We start from the raw sequence: 19,983 nt of genomic DNA, 5'->3' as shown, positions 1-19,983 counted from the left end.
GAATTAGAGGCAGCTGTATAATCCAAGTGTTGTGCAGCATACAGAATCAGACGGAGTGCTTGAGCGTCTGCACCCTAGGAAATTGATTTGACGACTATGTCAATTACTTCTGGCACCAAGCTTTCTGTGGGTTGCATTACAACTGCTCTTTTGGTCAGCTGTGACTGCTTCCCCATCCACGCCTATTGTTTTAGATTTATTTACTGCACCGGCAATCATAAATCATGGACTTTTTTCTATACCATCTGGAAACTCTGGTGTCATTGTTTGGGTCACTTTTGATTACTCGCTCTTATTCTCAGCTACTGCCAAGGCTGATGTATCTTGAATTATGAAAGACTTCCGCCACAAGCCTATTTGTGAGCAACCTTTCAGCATCTACATATGTTTATTTTATCCAACACATAGCTGGGTAAAATTAGAATTGTATTTTCTAACCCTCTAGGGATTTATTCCTTTGCATGTGATACTAAATTTTTAAAGCTCACAATTTGCCTAACAATTTGCTTACCAACCCTCTGTGCATTTCCATTATTCTCACAAGGTCAAATTTAACAGAATGAACATCACTTTTTCCTTGGTGCTGGGAATGTAATTTCCCCAATATTCTCACCCCAATTCAATCCCTACCAGAATATTCCATTTTGAGCCTAAAATTAGAGTAAAGGTTGTTACCTTGTTTTGTTTTTGTTTTGGGGGGTTTTTTTTGGGCAAATAATGCTTAAACAATGAGGCAAGCACACTTTTTGTCTCTCTTTATTCTGGGTTCACTATTCTAAAAACTGGGGTTAATTATTCTACTACTTTTGTGACAAGCTCACCCAAAAACATCTTAGCAGTGTTCTTTTTCTGACCAAATGACGCTGATGCCTACCTGTATTGACAATGTCAGCAGATTACTTTCATTTTACGCAGATGGTTCACTGGCAGTCCAGATCAAATCTGAAACTGTGCTATCAAGCAGTTTTTATCTAGAGAAGCAATTTGAATATTGGAATTTTGTTGAATTTCCCAGGCCACAGCTGCTTGCATCTGACATCTGCTTCAATTTTTCGAGCAGCCAATTTTTTTTTCTGGCAGTCTCAAGGTTGAATTTTGTAGGGCTGTGTTTGTAACTACTTAGACCTCATCAAGGGTTCTTCCCTAAGGAGTGTAATAATCCACACTGCACTGTGTGTGGTAGAATCCCAACTCTTTCCTACAGCTTCTTTTCAACATCAAATGCCACCTTAACTATGATTAGGCAAATCTCCATTTTCCAACAACTTTTACCCATACAAGAAATTTCATTAACTATCATTTGTTGGAGTCACTATCAAATTGAAGGGAGACAAATGAAGTATCATTTTTGGAATTTTCTTAAGTAAGCCATCCATGAGTCTTCAGTAGATATAGAAATGCGATATGATTTTCTCATTACTCAAGGATCCAAGAGAGGCTATAGATACAAAGGTGTTTGTTTTCTCCAAGACAAAGCCCCAATGACTGTAGCCTAATTAACTTTACATTTTGCTATATGAAAACTACCGTTTCACATCTTTGACAGTAGTGCCTGCTTGCATAAGGTCATGTCAAATTATATCTGATCATTTTCTGTTATGTTAGATATGCAACACTCCAATAAGACATGATATCATCAAAGCAACATAGTAGATGTTTGAAAAACTTTCCTATTTGTTGCTTTACCATCACCCTTTCAAAATGCAGAGTGACACAACCAATGTGTCAAGCAGTAAATTTGGGGTTTGAAGTGGTGAGATGTTTCAGCAACTGCTTGTTTTAAATGATTTTTAATCTACCTATAAGGCCCAAAGATGCACAGAGTGTTAGCTGTTAACATATTGTCACATTTCCAGATCATCTAAGTAACAGACCTAGCAAGAAAGCAAAGAGTAATATTACAAGAGCACCTGTGATTTGCTATCGAAAGAAGTTATAAAAAGCACACAATTTTCTTTTTGTTGTTAAAAGGGTGAATATTAGTGTGTTGTGCTTTTGCTTGTAAAGAAAAATATAATAAAGGATGCTGTTGGCAAGGTGTGATATTACTTTAGACATACGCCTGCTATATTCCCATCTTCCTTTTACTTCCTGCCTATTTATACAGCTAAGGAGAAGTGTGAAGAAAAGTTTAACAGACTGGTATTGTTTTTGGTCAAGAAGCTCCAGAAAAAGGAGATTCCTTGATATTTTCCTATGCACATTTGCAATTCTTTTCATTGGGCTTTTCAGAGCTAGATAATCAGAGTATTTGCATCTACGATTTCCATATACAACAGGTCTTTAAAATATATCAAGGTGAAAAGGAAAAATGCAACACAAGGCTGGTATTGAAGGCCTTCCACTGAGAAGATTTTGTTTTAGATTCTCACCATTAGAAAAAAAATGTGGAAAGCCAAGAAGGTGAGGTGGTAGTGAAGAATTCTGAAGGTTAAAATGGGACATTCAAGTCAGAGTATGTTCAGTAATTTCTCTAGTCTATTAGCAATAATTGTTGCTGTTGAACAGAAACCAATGCAAAGCAAAAGGAAAATTATTTTCCGAACTTGAGAAGACTCTGAAAGCAAAACTTTTCTTTTTGTTTGTCTTGTTTTGTTTTAGGTTTACAAAAAATAAAGGGGAATTTTATTATTTTTATTATTGGTAAAATTCAAAGGAGCACCAGTGAATGGGAAAGTGAAGTCAATGAGACATCAAAGAAACACACATTATAATGCTGTTTAACCTTTCATTAAGATTGCTGTTGTGTGGCAATGCATAAAACAGTGGATACCGGGCTCATTACATCAATACTATCTTGGCACTTTCTGAGGTCACACCAGTCATCTTTTATTCATGTTGTCACTGGAAATGGAAGTTACGCTAATAGAGCTGGGTCAGGCGCATGAAGGCATAAGGAGAGATTGAACATAAACCCTGGGCAGCAGGTTCATCAGCAGTCGGGACTACAGCAATGAAGCTGCACCAAACGGGGCAGAAGGCCCGCTTTGAAATCATTGTCTTCTGTCGCTCAGATGACCACATGGCTGGCAAGTCCCACGTGACCTCTTCATTCACTGTCCCATTCATTCATTCATTCATTCATTCATGTCCACTGACAGAAGATGGCAAAGTGGAAATAAGAGTTCGCATGTCAACCCTTTCCAAAGTAAGGTATGTCTATACCACTTACAGAGCTTTAAAAGACAGAGATTTGTGCCAGATTTGTGTTCAGAGATGTAAAAACCACAAAACATTGTCATGTAGTTTTCAAAAATATTCAAACATTTACTCATCTTAAAATTTACCATTATTTTGTTCTCTTTCCAGTTCTTCCCTTCAGTTCAGCAATTTCTAACATCTCAGCTAAATAAAGCTTGACTTATTTTGTCTATGGGCCACTTTTCATTATCTTGTGTTGTGATAAATGACTGAGATATCACTCAGAAGGAGACATTTCAATGGGTTTTGCAAGGGCATTATTTTCTTTTAGGGTACTATGCTATGCTTAAAAGAACATATTGCCTACAATAAATTAATATTTTAAAGATTTACTTTTAATAAATCTTTAAATAATTTAAATAAAGGAAACAATTCTCCTTCAAAAATTGGTTAATTTTTCAAATTTATACAAATGATAATTTCATATGTCTCACTAAACACTGATAACACCACCACGTGTGCTTGTTACACGTGATTATATTTTACTGATGGAGTAAAACGTGTTCTTTTCACTGAAAGATTATTACACATTCAGAAATAATGAAATCTTTATTTCTAATTTGAAAACTAAAGATTTAATAATTTAATTTAAAAAGATGCTTTAAACAGAGTAACTGATCCCTTAAAATATTCTGCAGACCATTATGTATCAATAATGTGTGACATGAATTAATGTTAGAGTTGATGATAAACTCAGCGTATGTATTGCTCTTATCATTTATAATGAATCTAAATAAAATGTCAATAGGTATGGAAAGTATATGGGAGCAAATGCTGATAATGACAAAGCCAAGCTTGTCAACAACAGTGTTAAAACCAATGTGCTTAATTAAAAAAGTGAAGTCAATTAAAATCAGAATAACAGTGCAGCATGTACAAATGTTGGAATAATCATTAGGCCTTGCTGAATAATGGAAGAGTATAGAATTTTTTTAATGGAACAGCAGGGGTGATACATTACACAAAGCAACAATCTGCAATATGACAATCGAATTACTTCAGCCCCATTAGGCAGGTGCAGAGGAATAATTAACACTATTTTTTCCAATGAAAAGGAAAAAATAAAACTTTTTTTCCCCCTCTAATAACACTAAAGTTTACACCACTTCCAACCCTACATTTAGAATTTTTAGAATGGTAACCTATGACAGCAAAAATCTATGATTTAAAAAAATTAGAGTATAATAGTCAAAGGAAATTTCTGTTTATTCCCCATATAAATTGAGAAATATAGGAAAAGATATATATGGAGCCCTTGTGGTATAATGCTAACTTTTTCAATGTACTTTGCCTGTATGCATTGCTTTTGATTTTTAGGGCTTAAAAACAAAATAACAAAGGATTTGCACTAGTTTCTGATGGTCTAATCTAATTCAGAGATAAAAGGCATCCCAGAAAGCCCTAGGCAATATTTGTTATCTTATTTCCAGCTCAAATTCAAAACAAATTGTGACCTCCAGTTTAGAGTGAAGAGAGAGTGTGCTCAGTAAAATGCCAATAGAAATGAAAGCAATTTCACATTTCTTCATGAAGGGCAAAGAGTTTAAGATCTCTTTGCTACTTTCCCTGACAAGAATATCATCCTGTTTTAAAACAGTTGTGATAAAAATCTTACTCTTTCATTTACTTCCAATGGGAACCATTTAATTTATACTGAGATAAATGGTTATGTACTTAAAGGGCTGAAACTTTATTTCTTTCCTTACCATCAAGAAATTAAAAAACGAAACCCCTCATCCTCAGATGACCTCTTCAATTTAGATAGACCTGAATCAGCTGTTATGTGTGGAGGGTTTCATAGTGAAACAGGAGGGAAGGAGGCAGGGTACAACCTTTGAAAGAATGACATAGCCTGAGGACATGACATAAACTGATTAGAACGAAATGGGTCCGAGATGGTGGACAAGTTGACTTCCACTAGACCTTGAGCCTCAGTATATGCTCATTATAACACATCAGCAAGCTAAATGACACACCCACAGGTGCCATGACAGTTCCAAGACCAACCATAAGGATCAAAAATTGGGCAGGGGGGTTTCCCTGGTGGCGCAGTGGTTGGGAGTCCGCCTGCCAATGCAGGGGACACAGGTTCGAGCCCTGGTCTGGAAGGCTCCCACGTGCTGCGGAGCAGCTGGGTCCGCGTACCCCAACTACTGGGGCCCGCGCGCCTGGAGCCCACGCTCTGCAGCAAGAGAGGCCACCGCAATGAGAGGCACACGCACCGCAAGGAAGAGTAGTCCTCGCTCGCCGCAGCTAGGGAAAGCCCACGTACAGCAATGCAGCAACGAAGACCCAACACAGCCAGAAATAAATAAATAAAATAAATAAATTTATTAAAAAAAATAAAAAATTGGGCAGTAGCCCAATTCCTGGAAATCCCCGCCCCTTCCTAAAATATCTGGAATACTCCTCCCACTCATTAGCCTATGAAATTACCCACTCCTATAAAAACTGACAACCCCATACCCTGGTGCCTTTCTCACCTTCTGAGATGGCCCACACTCTGTGGAGTGTGTCTCTGTCTAAATAAATCCACTTCTTACCCATCACTTTGTCTCTCACTGAATTCTTTTTGTGATGAGACATCAAGAACCTGAGCTTCATTAAGTCCTGAAACCAGGTGTGCGATCTCAGTTGGAAGACTGTGGCTTTTGGCCAGGTTCGAGCCCCAGCTGCGTGGGTTCAAGTCCCAACCAGGGTTTTGGCTGGGTTCAAGTCCCGGCATATCGGTTCAAGTCCCAATCAGAGGTGCACGGTTTCAATAGGAAAGGTGGCTTAGTTTAGAGAAGGTAATTGTTTGCACTCATAAGAGGTCTTTTATCTTTAGCCTTGAAGTACTTTACTGGCAAGATCTCATTAGTCCCTATTTAACTTCTAAGGAAGTTCTACCTTCCTTATTTTGAAGAAGGAGGCACCAAATTCTCCAGATTCAATAGGGTACAAATGTCCTCCTGAAGGTCATCTGTAGAATCAGTGGAAGAAATGGAACAGACCCACTGATTCTTCTGTTGTAACATTCTGTCATTTGGTGGGTAGACATGTCACACAGGTCAAGGGGAGAGTGAACATGGCTGACAATGTGAAGTGAAAATCATTGCTCTATGGTAGCCATCACTTTGCAATTCTAAAACAATCTCCTCGTATTTTATTCATAGGTCACTATGAAAAGCAGAATTATTGAAGTATAAAAGAGAATTTCTTTTTTTAATTTTAGTTTGGCCCTATTTTCACTAGGAGAAACAAAGAATCTCACAGGAAATCTTCAATTCCCAGTTTTTATCAATTCTCAATTATCCAAAATCTGAGGCTTGAATTGGTATAATATCAAGGGATTTTTTACATAGGAAAGTTTAGCCTTAATATGAGAAACGCAATCAAGTATTTTCTGTGGTCTGGAACTGAAAGTACAGAGCATGGAAATTCTAGTTGGGCTTTTGGTCAAAATATTTCTTTCTTCATCTTCTAGCATACAACTCAGCAAAATGTCAGAATGAAAGTTTTTAGGCAACTTGAAATGATAGTCTCAATTTATGAGAGAGCCATTGCATAGTGAGATAGAATATTGTTAAGAAAAAGATCATCTTTACTGATAACAAGTCAACAGGAATGCAGTGGGTTTAACATATAGACAAATAACACATTTTAACATGCAAAATATTAACATGCAAGATTAATTCTAGTATTTAAAATGTAGGTTTAAAAGCATAGATGGTGTTTATAAGAGCTCATATAAGCTGAGGGATTTAGAGTAACTCAATCTAAGTAGAACTATGTCTCCTGTGGTTTGTGGTTTGACCTAGTGGGGTGAAAAGAGACACATATAATCCAATTGCCTAAGATCATAAAACTGAGCATGTGAGGACTATGTGGAGAACAAGTTAATAAGAAATGGCCACACCATAATGGCCAACATGCACATGAAAAGATGCTCAACATTGCTAGTTATTAGAGAAATGCAAATCAAAACTATAATGAGGTCCCACCTCACACCGGTCAGAATGGCCATCATTAAAAAGTCTACAAATAACAAATGCTGGAGAGGGTGTAGAGAAAAGGGAGCCCTCCTACACTGTTGGTGGGAATGTGAGTTGGTGCAGCCACTGTGGAGAACAGTATGGAGGTTCCTTAAAAAACTAAAAATAGAGCTGCCATATGATCCAGCAATCTCACTCCTGGGCATATATCTGTACAAAACTATAATTCAAAAAGACACATGCACCCCTATGTTCATAGCAGCACTATTCACAATAGCCAAGACATGGAAACAACCTAAATGTCCATCAATAGATGAATGGATAAGGAAGATGTGATACATATACACGATGGAATACTACTGAGCCATAAAAAAGAATGAAATAATGCCATTTGTGGCAATATGGTTGCTGGAGATGATCATACTAAGTGAAGTAAGTCAAAAAGAGAAAGAAAAATACTATATAATATCACTTATATACGGAATCTAAAATATGACACAAATGAACCTATCTATGAAACAGAAACAGACTCACAGACATAGAGAACAGACTTGTGGTTGCCCAAAGGGAGGGGGGATGGGGGAGAGATGGAGTGGGAGTTTGGGGTTAGCAGATGCAAACTATTACATATAGAATGGATAAACAACAAGGTCCTACTGCATAGCACAGGGAATTATATTCAATGTCCTGAGATAAACCATAATGGAAAAGAATATGTAAAACAATGTGTGTATATGTATAACTGAATCACTTTGCTGTACAGCAGAAATAAACACAACATTGTAAATCAACTATACTTCAATAAAAAAAAAAAAAGATTAAAAGAAAAGAAATGGCCACACTGTAGACTTTGCTATAGGTATGTTTGTGGATTAAAGGACTGGAATTCTAATCCATGTGTATGTCCTAAAGAAATCTGGCAATTTCTCTCTTACAAATTCTTGATGGCTTTCAAGAATGTAATGCTTGTTATAGTATTTTATGGTATTTTAAAAGCACAAAGTGGATACAAACAAGGATGATACCATGACCAACTAACCTCTTTACAGCATTATAGAGTCAAGCTTAAACCAGAAGCTAATAGACACCTTCCCAAAGAGTCAAGTATTGCCCACTTCTTTGGGCAACCTAAAATTTCTATTAAAATTTCAATGCTCAGTGTAAACTTTGAAACACTCTACATATTGCCAAAAATTAATTTACGTTTGCATTTGCTCAAATCAGTGTGTCTTTGAAACATGAAAATCTCTGATTAACACTGATATTTTTTCATATTCTCTAAAATCTTAATGTGTTCACTATATGTGAATATGTAAGAAAGAAGTGCTCACTTGATGAAGAGGGAAGTTTGAAACAAAAAGGAGTCAGACATATTAGGGATGTTTATAAATAGAAAATCAACTCAGAAGGACATTTATCTATTGAAATTGGATACTTTTTATTTCTTCCCTTAGGGGGAAAAAAAGTAAATATAACAGTAACAGATCCCATCTGTAATTTTAGCAGCAACTCTGCTGGACAGTTCCATGCAAATCTGAGACCTGTAGGATCCCTTTAACAAGAAAACCTTGCCTTTTCAATTTTTGCCCCAGCATCTTTTCCAGATTAAGGCATTTAATCTTCATAACATCTGTGGAGGATGAACTAACATTATCCTCATTTTATAAGTAAGAAATGAATGGCTAAACGTTTGTAGAACAAGTATATAATAAAGTTGGAATTTCTATCCAGTAAATGATAGACCTGGGATTTTGACTTATCTCTAGAGATTGTCTGACAATAGAACCTCTACTCTTAATTCAGTGTGTATAATTCTTCCTACAGATAGACAAACCATCTTATTTTTCCAAAAGATATTTAAACAAAACACTTAGATTTTGGCATAATGATGTCTCATAATAAATTCTCTCTCATAGTGCCTACCATACTACATCTTGGTGGGGTTATAATCCATACAATACTTCTTGATGTTGAATTGTAGTAGAGGCAGTGGTGGAGAGATTTCCCACAGATTCTCAAGCACATTTGCTTTAATGGGGCCCATTAATACAGAGCTTAAATTAGAGGAGGAATCGAGGAAGAGGGAAACCACGGATGCTAAATGTCAGGCCCTGACTTGGAATCAGTTCCTGACAAAGTTCTTACTGATTTCTTAAAAATGTGAAAAATGCAAAGAGTGAGTTAGTTTTTCATAAAGTCAATACAGTCAAGGTTCCCTTCAGTTTGAGATTGTCTTTCCTATTTTTTAAGTTTATTAAAATTCATAAAATGTTAATGATTACAGCTGATAGCTTGTTTAACTTTTTAATATACTTATACTGGAAATTTTGTAAAGTTCTTAACCATATAATAAGTACTCTTTTCAAAAGAAATATCAAATATGATGCTAGTATTTTAATAAATACTAGATTTTGGTATTTTAATAAACACTAAATTTTAATAAATAGACATCACAGATGCTTTTCTTAACATTAACTGAATTTCTACCTAAAAATATTTTCAAATTTTTAAAAAATACATATTCGGCTGTTTATTTTTAAAAGATTTATTTCACCACAATCAGAATTCTTATTGGAATATTTTGGAGCCCAATATCCGGCATAAATGCCTTAAAAATGTAATTTAGTAAATTATCTTTAAAATATGAAAACAATTATTTATAATTCTTCTAATATAAATTATATAAATTAATATAGTTTTACCTAGGCAAAATATCAGCTTATACCTTACTCAGTAAATGTATATTTTTCAAAGATAAAATGTGAAAATAGGTATCAAGAATAGAAATAGCCACAAAATACAGTGTTCTAGGGTTATTTTCTTTTCTGAAGACTAACATTTTCAAGTAAAACCAGTTCCTAACTTCAGAAATACTATCATGTACTGAAACATATTAGATATATTTTTAAAATATAATTTTAAAGGTATATTCCCCAAGAGAGATTCTTTGGAAATGTATTTAGATAGTGTAACTATTTTGTCTCTCTTTCAATAAGTCAATTCTTCTTCACAATCTATTTAGATTTCAAATCATTGATATCTAAAAAGTATATGTATGTATTATCTTTTACACATTGTTTTCTGAAAATATTCCCTTCTTCATTCATGAATTGTCTTTCTCTAAAGCTTTTACATTAGCAGGAAATTAAACATGTTTATTATTTTTTTTATTGTTGCTTACCAGTTTACCATAAGTAGATAGAATTGCATATGTTAAAAATGAGAGAGTTAGATATGTTTATTGATTTTAGCTCCATTCTTCCATGGCTGTCATCAAAATTTCTTTATTATAAGAAATCAGCCTTAAAATAATGAGACATAGGTATATGGAAACTTAAAAATTCATTTTTAATCTTCTATTTTTGACTTTCCTTCAGCTTTTGCAAGACATGGAAAGAAAAGCAGTCTTTGTAGTGACAAAGCCGACCAATGTACCATTGGGGAAAAGACTCATTTTCTTCAAGACTGAAAAAGGCAGATTCTGACACTTTAACTATAGGTGCAAAATTTATAATTAACCTCTAGAAATGAGCTTTACTCTCTTATTGGTGATAGTGAGATACACCGCACAATACTGACTATGGCAGAGCTATATAAACCAACACATCCACCCTTTTTTTAATTTGATATTTAAATCAAAAGGGACTTAAGTAATATGTAAGGGCTAATTACTTAGAGCTGCAAATGTGTAAGTCAATAATGACAGAGAGTAGTTTTCACTTTTAGCTTAAATCTACGAATAAACGCTCTTTGCTAATTCAGACATTAAAAACATCCCTTTGTGGAATTCTTCAAAAATGTATTTGAAAGTTACAAAGTTCAGGGGAAAACATATTATAAATGAACCATAGATTTCAGAATATCATGGAAAGATTATTTTCATTCAGGTCAGAGTTATTTCAGTTCAAAGTGATATTTGGAATTATTATCTACACTAAAAAAAAAAAAAATCCAGTGAATATGTAGTTCCAATGCTTGAGAAAAATCTCCTTACAATATTGCAGCACTGAACTACCAGGTTAAATGGATTTCAGTTGGAAATCTAAAAATTGTAGAATAATATATATGTAAAAGAAAAGTTCCAAGCATAACAAATCCAGCAATGCATTGAAAAGCTAATGTATCAAAAAAAAAAAAAAAAAAAAAAAAGCTAATGATCAAAAGGAAATTCAAGGATGGTTCACTATTCATTTTTTGGATTTAGCCTATTTATATCTCTAGCTCCTTTTTCTACAGTGTTCTTTCTAATAACTTGATGTGTATTCTTGGAGTATTAGTGTTTAGATAAATTAAATTAGATATTTATATATTGTATATGAACAGGTCATTCACAAAAGAAAAAAATCAATTTGAATAATAAACACAAGAGAATGATTACCTTCTCTAGTAATAAAAGTGTGAAAATAATGCAACAATGAGAAACCACTAGGTTAGGAAAAATGAAAAAGAAGGATGATATCAATTTCTCAGGAGGATGCATGAAAGCAGTTTTATCAAGCACTGCTGATCAGAATATGAATTGCTACACTTTTCCCAAGAATTTAGACAATTGTTATTAAAATGTAAAATACATATGTTCAATCCAATAGAAAAATTTTAAAAATTAATCAGCATTTCACAAAAGGGAAACATTGAATACTAAATAAACTTGTGAAATAGTGCTGGGAATATAAAGAGGAGAAATCACTTTAGAGAACAATTTGACAATATCTATTAAAGTTGAGTGTGTACATAAAATTCCACTTTTATGTATATACTAGAGAAATTTGAACAAAATCACAAAGGGGTGTGTGATGGCTAATTTTATGTCAACTTGACTGGTCCACAGGGTGCCCAGATATTTGGTCAAACATTATTCTGGTGTGCCTGTGAGGATGCTTTTGGATGAAATTAGCATTTAATTTGTTAGACTGAGCAAAACAGATTGCCCTTCCTTATGTGGGTGGCACTCATCAGTTGAAGGCCGGAATAAAACAAAAATGCTGGCCCTCCCATAAGTAAGGGGGAACTCTTTCTGCCTAACTACATGAGCTGGGAAATCAGTCCTTCCATGCCTTCAGACTCAAATGGAAATGTTGGCTCTTCTGGAGTCTTGAGCCTGCTGGCTTTCAGCCTGGAACATATACCATCAACTCCCCTGATTTTCAGGCTACAGAATTCAGAGTGGACCTACACCCTTGGCTCTCCTGGGTCTTTAGTTTGCTGACTGCAGATCTTGGAACATCTCAGCCTCCATAACTGCATGAGCCAAGTCCTTATAATAAATCTGTCTGTCTGTCTGTCTGTCTGTCTCTCTCTCTCTCTCTCTCACACACACACACACACCCTTCCGTTCTCTTATACCTGCTTCAATCAGGTTGTATCCAGCTATTCCATCCATGCAAAATGCTCGTCGAGTCCCTGATGACCTCTGCATCATAAAATCCAATGCAGAATGTATTTCTTTTTTAATAGTGATACTTGGTTTGTCATTCCCTACTTTAGATGTGCTCTCTGCACTTGGCCTAGTAAAAATCTTAAATGGAACAGATGGAAAACTAAACTCCTAATCATTTACCTCCCTCCCCACTCTACATGTTCTACCTACAGTCTTCTTTTCAGCTTGGTTTATGGCAACTCCATCCTTCCAGTAGCTCAGATCCCAAATCTTGGAATTATCTTTTATTATTCTGTCTCTGTCAGAGTCTACATCTGTTAGTCCAAAAATACCAGAATCCAAACCTTTCTTTTTACCATCAACACCAAGCTGCTATTATTTCTTACTTGGATTATTGTAAGACTCCTAAAGAGTCTTCCTGGTTCTATCCCTGCTCCTCATTAGGTGACTATCTACACATCACCCACAGGGCATTTTTAAAAGTAGACTTTATTTTTTAGAGTGGTTTTAGGTTCATAGCAATACGAACAGAAGGTGCAGAGATTTCCCGTAAACCTCCTGCCTCCACACACACACAGCCTCTCCTGTTACCAGCATCCCCCCAGAGTAGGACACTTTTTACATTTGATGAACCTGCATTGATTGACACGTCATCACCCATAGGCCATAGTTTACATTAGGGTTCACTCTTGGTTGAGTACATTCTATGGGTTTGGACAAGTATATAATTACATGTACCCATCATTATGGTACCATACAGAGTATTTTCATTGCCCTAGAAATCCTCTGTTCTGTGCCTATTCATCCCTTTCTCCAACCCCAGAACCCCTGCCAACCAGTGAGCTTTTTACTGTCTTTATAGCTTTGCCTTTTCTAGCATGTCATACAGTTGGAATCATAGAGTATGTAGCCTTTTCTGGTTGGCTTCTTTCAATTAATAATATGCATTTAAGATTCCTCCAGGTTTTTTCATGGCTTGAATAATAATTTCTTTTGATGCCCATGTCTTTTCATTAGTGCTGAATAATAATATTGCATTGTTAGATGTACTAGAATTTATTTATTCATTAACCTACTAAACAACACCTTGGTTGGTTCCAAGTTTTGGCAATTATGAATTGAGGTTTGTTTTTTCATTCTCTCAACAGTGTCTTTTATCAAGCAGAAATTTTTAATTTTAATGAAGTCCATCTTATCAATTCTTTCTTTCATGGATCATGTCTTTGGTGTTGTATCTAAAAAGCCATCTTCATACTCAAGGTCATCTGGATTTTCTCTTATGCTATCTTGTAGGAGTTGTATACTTTTGAATTTTACATTTAAAAATTCAAAAGTATACACATTTGAATGGTATGAGATCCATTTTGAGTTAATTTGGGGTGGAATGTATAAGGTTCACGTCTAGATTCATTTTTTTTGCACACAGATGTCCAGCCGTTTCAGCACCAAGTGTTTGAAAGACTATCTCTTCTCCACTGTATAACCTTTACTCCCATGTCAAAAATCAATTAACTACATTTATGCGGATATTTTTCTGGGCTTTCTTCTGCTTCATTGGTCATTTGTCTATTCTTTTACCAATGCTAAAGGTATTTTAAAAACATAAATCAGATCGTGCTTTTCCTGTGTTCAAAACCCTCCAGTGGCTCCCATTTGACTCAGAATGAAAACTGAAATCATTACACTGAATTACAAGGGTCAACATGATCTGAGTCTCTTCATCTTCTGAGGAATGTTATCCCATACTACTCTCTTCCCTTGCTCCCAACACTTCAGTCATATTGGCCTTCTTCAGTTTCTCAAACATGACTTAAGGCCTTTCACTGACTATTACCTTCACCTTGAGCTCTCTTCCCCCAGATATCAATTGTGTGATTCCCTCATGTCCCTCTGGTGAGACCTCTCTCACCACCTTATCTGAAGTTGCAGGCCAGCTCATCCCCTGCCAGCATTCCCAATCCACCTTACTCTGATGTTTTCTTTTCTTTCTTTCATAGAACTTATTGCTTGCTAATGTACAATAACTTATTGTCTATTTCTCTTCACTGGTTTGTAAGCTCTGTGAAGAGACGGAATTTTGGTTTTTTTTTTTTCCTTTCCAGGGCGTCATATCTTTAACATGATAAAAATAGCAATGAATAGAACTCTGTATTAAGTAAAACCAACTTTTCAGAATAAGGGCACAATAAAGGATCTTTCAGACATACAATAACTGATGTAGTTGACTACTGTATTTGTTTTTTAGGGCCAGTGTAACAAAGATCCACAGACTGGCTGGCTTTTTGAATAACTGTGTTTCTACCTTTTTCTCCAAGTGGGAAATAAGCCATGGACAGTCTATGACAGGAAAGAACATGAAGCAATGATGCCAGGGTATCCTAAATAATCTTCACATGCACTGATTGGACAATAAAATACCTAAGTCCTTCTTCTCTATGCAATATTCTAGATCTTCCTCCATAAATTACCATACCTCTCATAGGCTCATGAATTTTGCAATACACTTTTCCATTAAAATTATTTAATAGGCAAGACCCCAAATCCTGCACATTCTAGGATTCTTCAAAGCTCTATTGAAGCCATCCCAAGCCCCTTGAATCACTATTTACTCAACACATCATTTGGCTGGAGTAGGAGAATTATCGTTTTCATATTTGAAATGTGGAAACTGAAGCAGAATACTTAGCGACTTGTCCAAAATCATGATAGCCAATCTGGCCATGAAACAAATTTTGTTAATATTCTAATGTTTCTTCTATTTTCAGAGAGTGAAATGGCATTAAAGTAACCTTTTATCTCAGACATAGCTAACAGAAAAGAGTAGAGCATATTTTAGTGAAATGGGATGAACTCTTAGTGATGTATTTGTAAGATTCACTCTCTGGCAATTTGAATACACAACTGGGAGTATATAATCCTGAGTGTAAGTGCAGTTGGAAGGCAGAAGCTAGGGTGTGGGAAGAACTGCATCCAGTCTGAGATGCACTGGAGTGTGTGAAGTGGAACCACGCCATCCTTTCTTCCTTTCTTTGTTGTGTAGGGTGAAGAGGCTCCTCTATACTCTTAAGGCCTTCCACTTGCAGTCTTGAAGAAACTTCCTGGAAAATATCAATGTTTGATAGCTTTCTTCATGTGAACCTCTTATGCCCTTTAAGATAATTCACTGGAATCAGCTTATACCCACAAGAACTCAGATAAAATAGATGGCAATGACTATGGAGAAGAGTATTGAGGTTCCTTAAAAAACTAAAAATAGAGCTACCACATGACCCTGCAATCCCCCTCCTGGGCAGATATCCGGAGAACAACATGGTCTGAAAGGATACATGCACCCCAGTGCATGTATTACAGCACTGTTTACAATAGCCAAGACGTGGAAGCAACCTAAATGTCCATCGACAGAGGAGTGGATAAAGATGTGGTACATGTATACAATGGAATATTCCTCAGCCATAAAAAAGAATGAAATAATGCCATTTGCAGCAACATGGATGGACCTAGGGATTGTCATACTGGGTGAATTAAGTCAGACAGAGAAACAAAAATATCATATGATATCGCTTATATGCCGAATCTAAAAAGAAATGATACAAATGAACGTATTTACAAAACAGAAATGGACTCACAGACTTAGAGAATGAACTTATGGTTACGGGGGGGGGGGGGGGGAAGGGTGGAGGGAAGGGATAGTTAGGGAGTTTGGGATTGACATGTACACACTGCTATCTTTAAAAAGGATAACCAACAAGGACCTACTGTATAGAGCAGGGAACTCTGCTCAATGTTATGTGGCAGCCTGGATGGGAGGGGAGTCTGGGGGAGAATGGATACATGTATATGTATGGCTGAGTCACTTTGCTGTGCACCTGAAACTATCACAACATTGTTAATCGGCTATACTCCAATATAAAATAAAAAGTTAAAAAATAAAATAAAATAGCTGGCAATGCGCTACAATAAAATAACCATTGGTTTTAGAGTCAGAAAAATCTAGGTTTGAATCCTGGCTTCAGGTGCTGGTGAGCTGTGAGACCTTGAATAACTTATCTAACTAAGTACCTTTTACTAGGTACTTAGTTATACATGTGAAATAATAAAGTAACACAAGACAGAAAATGTAAGCAAAGCATGCAGCATAAGCAGGTGTTCAATACAAGATAGTTATGACTATTATCTCACTATATTGGTCCTTTGCTGATGCAGGTCATTATAACTAATAACGATTATTTTTAGTGTTCTTGAATTTAGGTAGAATAAAACGATGGATGTTTGGAAGAGAATTTGATAAATAGTTCACCACTTTTTTTCCATGGTATAGTAATGGCCTGAAAAAGTTCACATGCTTGCAAAGAGGCTAAATTAACTGAGTGGATTGGGGAATGCAAATGAGACAGAAATAGATTATAGTCTATCTAAGGTTGAAAAGACTTTCAACCATTTCTGCATAATGTTAAAAACTATACTTGGATGCTCACAGTCAAATTTTAGTGATAAAAAGGTAATCAAAACAGATGTTAGATTAAATTGGCTGGTAAACTTAAAGAAACTGATTAATTCATCGAAATCACTTGAATAAGCAGGCGGCCACAAGTACACATGTGGAAAATCTTCTTACAATATTCTCTTTTTTCCCTCACTAACATCAGTTCTCTGCCTTTCAAATTTTTAAGTTTCTTTTTATCCAAAGCAACCACCCAGCCTCAAGTCTTATAACCACAGGATGACTTCTTACATCATGGGAAGGAAAACTCATAATCAACTTCAGCCATAATATATTTATTATAACAATGTTGACTGATGAGAGAAAGTTTATAAAAAATATTAATAGTATCTGGAGAATAATTGCTCCCTGGTATTATTGTACATATTATAGTCTCCACTGCTTCATTATTTTTAACATAATGGCCCAATATCTTTTTTGCAATATGAATACCTTATCTTTTAATATTGTTGGTTATTTACCCAGAAAACATCATGAAATCATCACTGCATTCATGTTATTTCCTTCTGCTACTAGTTATCATTTAGGAGTGTAAAAATTGAAGAAAATCAAATGACTTGAATATTTGTTGTTCATTCTAGTCTATGCTATATAGCTTTTTATTTGTGAGTTCATCTGCCTGGAAGCTGAACAATCATAACAGGGTTTCCACTTGTGGCTATAACTGAGTTATTGAAAGTGGCCCTGACTTCCCACTGTGGACAATTAAAAAACTGGGCAAAATATACTAAACAATAGTTTTTCAGACTGTAATCTCAAAGAGAAGAGAATCACAAGAGTTAGTTCTAAGCTTTCTGCCTTTAGGCACCAAAAAGACTGTGGCACAGGGAGGGCAAACTCAGGCAGAGTCAAGTTGAAGAGACAGATTGAAGTTCAAGGAGCCAGAAATGTCTGGACATCGTGGGGCAGAGCACCGAGAGAGTGGAGAGACACCGAGAAAGCTCCAGACATCTGCACTGGGGGCTTCTCAAGTTTTCAGCTGCTCTTGTGTAGAGTGAGACTTAATGCCAAGAAAGAAACCACTACTGAGAAAAAGAACTTAAAAACTAAAACTATAAAATATATAGGTGAAAAAAATAAAAGAAAATCTTTGCTACCTTGGGATAGCAGTTTTTGTAGAAGGACACAGAAAGCACTGACCATAAAAGGAAAAAATGGACATATGGATTGGACTTCTTAAAATTGACATCTCTTTAAAAAGACACCTTTATGAAAATAAAAAAGCATGTTACAGACAAGAAGATCCTATTAACGACACATGTATCTGATAAAAGACTTGTATCCAGAATACCTACGAAGACGTCTTCCAACTCAGTAAGAACCTAGGCAACTCAGTTTTTAAAAAGTGCAAAAGATTTGAACAGACACCACGAAGAAAGGATATATCAATGGCTGGTAAGCTCATAACATGATGCCAAATATTATTAATCATCAGCAGTCATTAGGAAAATGTAAGTTGAAACCTCAGTGATTAATCACTAAACACACTAGGAAGACTGAAATTTAAAATACTGATAATAACAAGTATTGGTAAGGATGGGGAGCACCTAGAAGTCTTGTGTATTACTATTGGGAATATAAAATGGTACACACGCCTTAGAAAACAGATTGGTGTTCCTTAGAAAGTTTAACACCCACTTACCATATGACCCAACAATATTACTGCTAGGAAGTTAACAGAAATAAAACCATTTGTCCACACAAAGACTTGTTCACAGATGTCTACTGCAATTTTACCTACAATAGCCAAATTTGGAAGAACACAAATGTCCCTCATCAATGGATTACTTCAGCAACACGGATGAGTCTCAGAAGCATTATGCCGAACAAAAAGAGTCAAAAACAAAAAGAATACATACTGTATAATGCCACTTATATGAAATTCTAGATCAGAAAACTAATCTACAGTGACAGAACGTAGAACAGTGAGTGGTTTCTTGGGGTGGGAGGGAGTGTGGTTGACAGAAAATTGGCCTAAGATAAATTTTGAAGGTAAAAAATGTTCTATATTCTCCTCATGGTGGTGACAACAGAGGTGTACACATCTGTAAGAACTCTTTTCTCTCTATTCTTAAATTATACTTTATTAAAGTTGTATTAAAAAGTAACAAGGAACCGTAAAACATAACTGCATTTACAGAACATGTATTATATAAGAATGTAATTTTTAAACATACCTAAACTCTTCAGTGTATCAATTTCTTCATATTCATATATATACTCTATTTAATGAGATTTGAGCTTTTTTGCACTTTCATATTATGTAGAACGGACTTACTTTGTTGCTTGCGTTAAAACTCTTTATCCTGAACGAACGCCTCTTCCCTGTAGGGAAAACAATGTCGTTATCAAATGTACAGACTAATCACTCTGAATTAAACATTTTCTTTTGGATAATACAATTTAAACCATCTTGAATATTATACAGACTATTGGTAGAAGTAATTAAGGACTAGAAAAAAAGGTAATTATAATTTCTGATGGATGAATTGATAGGGATAAAGTAAGAACTGACCTGAACCCTAATCTAAAACTAGAACTAAATTAAACAAAATCCTAAAACTTTAGTTGTGTTTTTAATTGATTTTCACACATCAGTGCACTTCCAAGTACCCTATTTTTACTGAGGACTGTAAGCAGGAAAGATATTATGGTACTTGTGACAAGGAAGGAGGCTTCCAGAAATATCTTCCAAAATATATATGACATGGTGGTCTTTTCTAAGAAATTTATTTCCAAATGAAATTTCTAAAGTTGTTGTTTATATGGATCAAGGAGAAAACGAATCTTTCTGGTATACTGGTTAAATAATAATGAAGGATCGATTTCCAATTGGGAGTTATTAAGACTGGTTCAGGCAGTCTGATTTGCACAGTACCATGTTAATGAACTCATGTATGTTGGAACTGTGTATGTGCCTTGCACAAGTC

The 19,983-nt window shown here is 35.4% G+C and overlaps 1 long non-coding RNA gene across 1 annotated transcript in view; it reads right to left on the bottom strand.

Moving 5' to 3' along the window:
• The window catches only part of LOC103014962 (uncharacterized), a 59,866-nt gene extending 40,491 nt beyond the window's left edge, over positions 1-19,375 (bottom strand). Inside the window, exon 1 of the long non-coding RNA XR_449842.1 lies at positions 19,332-19,375. This is a non-coding gene — a long non-coding RNA (uncharacterized LOC103014962). The remainder of the gene's footprint in view (positions 1-19,331) is intronic.
• Positions 19,376-19,983: the final 608 nt, after the last annotated feature.

This window comes from Balaenoptera acutorostrata, chromosome 17 (genome assembly GCF_949987535.1).
Source record: "Balaenoptera acutorostrata chromosome 17, mBalAcu1.1, whole genome shotgun sequence".
Taxonomy (NCBI): Eukaryota; Metazoa; Chordata; class Mammalia; order Artiodactyla; family Balaenopteridae; genus Balaenoptera; species Balaenoptera acutorostrata.
This window is presented reverse-complemented; position numbering and strand designations above follow the sequence as displayed.